Source organism: Orycteropus afer, unplaced genomic scaffold, assembly GCF_000298275.1.
Source record: "Orycteropus afer afer isolate SDZICR_OR568_19922 unplaced genomic scaffold, OryAfe1.0 scaffold00157, whole genome shotgun sequence".
In the NCBI taxonomy this organism is placed as follows: Eukaryota; Metazoa; Chordata; class Mammalia; order Tubulidentata; family Orycteropodidae; genus Orycteropus; species Orycteropus afer.
In genome coordinates this window covers 644,891-650,449 of record NW_006921744.1, presented here as the reverse complement: position 1 = coordinate 650,449, position 5,559 = coordinate 644,891, and the positions used below count along the sequence as shown (strand labels likewise).

Sequence of the window (5,559 nt, the reverse complement as noted above, 5' to 3'; positions counted from 1 at the left end):
AATCATCTGGCTTCTCTTCTGCTGTTGGTATATTTTGAATTATGCTTGGTAGTCTATTTATACCATATATTAGGGCCCTTAAGTTTGACCCTAAATTTTCCTTGAGAAACTGTATAGTTCTAGGTTTCACTAAGTGAATAAATTTTTATTGCTTTATGAGTCTACATAAAAACCTATACACAAATTATCTTGTCAAAGAGAGGTATGGAGGAACCACAGTGACTTTTACAGAAAAGAGAAGAGATAACACGAGCAGGCAGTCTCCATATTCCTAGCATTTTGATGCAGAAAATGAAAACAAAGTCATCAGTATCCTGACATTGAGCTTCCAAAAATAGGTTTTGTAGTTAATTTCCAATCTGACTTAGTAGTAGCTTCCTCTTAATTAACAGATATAGTAAGTGGGTTTTAGTTTTGAATTCTATTTCACTTATTGACTTATTACATACTTATTACAGCACTAAGGAAATAAAATATAAAAGTACATAGTCAATTATATAACTCCGATCAGAACCCAGCAATTACATCTCTACACCAAAATATGAAATAGAAAGAAAGAAGTAGAAGCGGTTTTCTTTTTGTCTTCTATTTTCTAATTGTTCTACATTGAACGTGTAATATTTGTGGGATTTTGTTTAAGTTTTTTAAAAAGGCACACCTTCCTGGTAAAGAATCTCATTCATCCACTTCATTCAACATACATTTTTGAGTGTTGACTATATGCCTGCACCGTGACAGGCTCTGGGGAATCATATGCATTTATGGACTTTCTAAAGGAACAATTTGTAATGTGTTTATACGTAATATGTGAAAAAGAAAAAACAGTAGGGAAGACTGTAGGCTGGCCTGGTAGAAGAGGCATAAGGCCTTTGCTGAGGCAAATGTTAGCTGAAAGTGAAGAAGCAATTTCTAGCAAGAAGGGCTCAGTTTGTCAGTGTGTCGTACTGTGGTGGCTCACGTGTTGTTGTGAGGTGGAAACTATGCCACTGGTATTTCAAATACCAGCAAGGTTGACTGTGGTAGTTGACAGGTTTCAGCGGAGCTTCCAGACTGTAAGACAGACTTGGAAGAAGGAAAGGGCCATCCACTTCTCAAAGTATTGGCCAGTGAAAACTTTATGAATAGCCGTGAAACACTGTTTGATGTATTACTGGAAAACTTTATGAATAGCCTGAAACACTGATACAGTGCCAGAAAATGACCCTTCAGGTTGGAAGGCACTCAAAATATGACTGGTGAAGAGCTGCCACTTCAAAGTAGAGTCAACCTTAAGGACATGGATGGAATAATGCTTTGGGGACCTCAATTTGCTGATGGGCACAATTCAAAATGGGAAGAAACAGCTGCAAAAGTCTATTAATACTTAGAACATGGAATGTATGAAGTATGAATGTAGCAAAATTGGAAGTTGTCGAAAATGAAACAGAACGCATAAAGATCAATATCCTAGGCATTAGTGAACTAAAATTGACTGGTATTGGCCATTCTCTATCATATGATCTACTAGACCAGGAATGACAAATTGAAGAGGAATGGCATGGCATTCATCGTCACAAAAAAATGTTTCAAGATCTATCCTAAAGTAGGGTACTGTCAGTAATAGGATAATATCCATACACTTATAAGGAAGACCAGTTAATACTGCTATTACTCAAATTTACACACCAACCACTAAAGTCAAAGGTGAGGAAATTGAAGATTTTTATCAACTTCTGCCATTTGAAATTGACGAAACATGCAATCAAAATACGTTAATTATTACTGGTGATTGTAATTTGTAAGTTGGAAACAAAGAAGAATCACCTGTAATTGGAAAATATAGCCTTGGTGATAGAAATGACAGTGGAGATCGCATGACAGAATTTTTTAAGATCAATGACTTACTCATTCCAAATACCTTTTTTCAATAACATAAATGATGGCTACACACATGAACCTTGCCAGACGGAATACAAAGGAATCAGAGTGACTACATCTGTGGAAAGAGGTGATGGAGAAGCTCAATATCTTCAGCCAAAACAAAGCCAGGAGCTGACTGTGGAACAGACCATCAATTGCTCCTACATAAATTCAAGCTGAAGCTGAATAAAATTAAAAGTCATCCACAAAAGCCAAAATATGATCTTGATTACATCCCTCCTGAATTTAGAGACCATCTAAAGAATAGATTTGATGCCTTGAACACTAATGACTAAAAGCCATGGGAATTGTGGGATGACATCAAGAACCTCACTCATGAAGAAAGCAAACGATCATTAAAAAGGCAAGAAAGGAAGAAAAGACCAAAATGGATGTCAGAAAAGACTCTGAAACTTGCTCTTGAGCAAAGAGTAGCTAAAGCAAATAGAAGAAATGACAAGATAAAAGAACTGAGGATTTCAAAGAGCAGCTCAAGAAGACAATGTGAATAATTATAATGAAATATGCAAAGTTCTGGAATTAGAAAACCAAAAAGGAAGAACACACTTGACATTTCTCAAGTTAAAAAAATTGAGGACAAAATCAAGTCTCAAGTTGCAATACTGAAAGACTCTATGGCCAAAATATTGAATGATGCAGGAAACATCAAAAGAAGATGGAATGAATACACAGTCACTGTACCAAAAAGAACTGGTTGATGTTCATCTCTTCTGTTGTTGTTTGCCATCGAGTCAGCCCTGACTCATAGCGACCCCTCCTTGGGTTTCCGAGGCAGTATCACTAAGGAAGTAGGAATGCCCAACCTTCCTTCCGAGGAGTAGCTGGTGGGTCATCTATTTTAGGAGATGGCATATGATCAAGAACCAATGGTACTGAAGGAAGAAGTTGAATCTGCACTGAAGGAATTGGTGAAAAACAAGGCTCTAGGAATCGATGGAATACCCATTGAGATGTTTCAACAAATGGATGCCACACTAGAGGCACTTACTTGTCTATGCCAAGAAATTAGGAAGACAGTTACCTGGCCAACTAACTGGAAGAGATCTGTATTAGTACCCATTTCTGAGAAAGGGGATCCAAGAGAATGTGGAAATTACCAAACAATATCACTAATATCACAAGCAAGTAAAATTTTGCAAAAGATATTTAAAGAATGGTTGCAGCAGTATATTAACTGGGAACTTCCAGAAATGCAAGCTGGATTCAGAAGAGGACATGAAACAAGGGATATCATAGCTGATGTCAGACGGATCTTGGCTGAAAGCAAAGAATACCAGAAACATGTTTACTTGTTTTATAGTAAAGGCATTTGACTGTGTGGATCATAACAAATTACAGGTAACATTGAGAAAAATGGGAATTCTAAAACAATGCTAATGAGGAACCTGTACATAAACCAGGAGACTGTCATTTGAACACAACAAGGTGATACTGCATGGTTTAAATTGGGGAGGAGAGTGTGTCAGGGTTGTATCATCTCACCATAGTTATTCAATCTGTACTGTTGTTGTTAGGTGCTATCGAGTCATCTCATTGAATCTGTATGCTGAGCAAATAATCCAAGAAGCTGGACTATATGAAGAAGACTATGGCATCAAGATTGAAGGAAGACTCATTAACAACCTGCAATATGCAGATGACACAACCTTGCATGCTTAAAATGAAGATAACATGAAGCACTCAGAAAATTAAAGACTACATTCTACAGTATGGATTATACTTCAACATAAAGAAAATGAAAATCCTCATCACAACTGGCCCAACAAGCTGTGTGATGATAAATGGAGAAAAAACTGAAGTTGTCAAAGATTTCATATTACTTGGATTCACAATCAACACCAGTGATAGCAGCAGTAAAGAAATCAGACATCATACTATACTGGGCAAATCTGCTGCAAAAGACCTCTTTAAAGTGCTGAAGAGCAAAGATGTCTTTTTGAAGACTAAGGTGCACCTAATCCAAGCCACTGTATTTTCACTCCCCTCATGTGCATGTGAAGGCTGGACAATGAATAAGGAAGAGTGAAGAAGAGTTAATGTTTTTGAGTTACGGCATTGGTGAAGAATACTGAAAGTACCATGGAGCGCCAGAAGGAGGAACAAATCTATCCTGGAAGAAGTGCAGCCGGATTCCTTAGAAAGCTGGAATTAGAGATTGACCCAGAAATCCCCTTACTAGGTATATATTCCACAAAGGTGAGAGGCAGGACAGGAACAGATATATGCACACTCATGTTCATCACAGCACTATTTACAATAGCAAAAAGATGGAAACAACCTATGTGCCCATTAGTGGAAGAGTGGATGACCAAATTATGGTGCATACACACAATGGAATGCTATACAGCACTACAGAATAATGCAGAATCTGAAAATCACCACATAATATGGATGAACTTGGAGGACATTATGCTGAGTGCAATAAACCAACCAGAGAGGACAAATATAGTATTAGTTTGTTGTTGTGGAGGGTCAAGGAAAGGTTTATATATGGAGGAAAACTTTCTTTATTGGTTGCCAGGGGCGGGAGGGGAGAGTAGGGAGGGAACACTGCAAAAAAAAAAAAAAAAATGCATTGACCCATGGAAAAAAAAAAGAAGTGCAGCTGGAATGCTCCTTGGAAATGAGAATGACCAGACTTCATCTCACCTGTTTTGGTCATACTGTCAGAAGGGACCACTCCCTGGAGTAGGGTATCATGCTTGGTTAAGTAGGGGGTCAGCAAAAAAGGGGAAGACTCTCAAAGAGATTGACACAGTGGCTACAATGATGGGCTCAGATATAGTGAGGATTGTGAGGATGGTGCAGGACCAGGCAGTGTTTCGTTCTGTTGTACACAGGGTCACTATGAGTCAGAGCCGACTCGATGGCACCTAACAACAGAGCTAAGATGTTTGTTTCTGCCCAGACTGTCCTGACTAGTGTCAGTCAGCAAGGTCTTAATCCCAACAGCATGGAACTCATTATCAAGGAGAAGTCCAGACAGATGCAGAGAAGTTTCTAGAATCAATCACCAAATGGAGACAAAAAGGCTCTGACTAATTTAAAATTATATCGTTAGGTGGAAATAAAATCTGAAGAAATAGCATTTCAAATGAAGAAGTTCATGCTGTCGCAAGATGGGCAGACAAAAAAAAAATCATACTTCCATTTTCTATTAGAAATAATTTACTTTGATCATCATTCCATCTATTGTCAGGCTGCAGAGAGAATAAGCTGTCCTTCTGTGATTGACTTATTTCATTCAGCATAATGTCCTCCAAATTCATCCATATTATGTGGTGTTTTGCAGCCTCTACACTATTCTTTAGTGCTGTATAGCATTCCATTGTGTGTATGCACCAAAATTTGGTCATCCACTCTTCCGCTGATGGACATAATAGTTGTTTCCATCTTTTTGCTATTGTAAATAGTGCTACGATGAACATGGGTGTGCATATATCTGTTCCTTATCAAATATTTATAATCAGAATATAATCATAAACATAACTAGGATACATTGTAAAAAATTATAGTCTATTTTGATCTCTAAATGTAATAAATATAAATTTCACCTTGTGCTGCATTTCAGAGGTCACAGCTACAGATCTTTGCAGGACTCTGATAAATTACCTGATACCGAGAGGCGGGGCAAGATGG

General features: G+C 37.7%; 1 protein-coding gene across 1 annotated transcript in view; it reads right to left on the bottom strand.

Annotated features, from left to right (window-relative positions):
- RCBTB1 (RCC1 and BTB domain containing protein 1) overlaps window positions 1-5,559 on the bottom strand; it is a 56,635-nt gene that overhangs the window by 9,398 nt on the left and 41,678 nt on the right. The gene's annotated exons all lie outside the window — the stretch shown is intronic.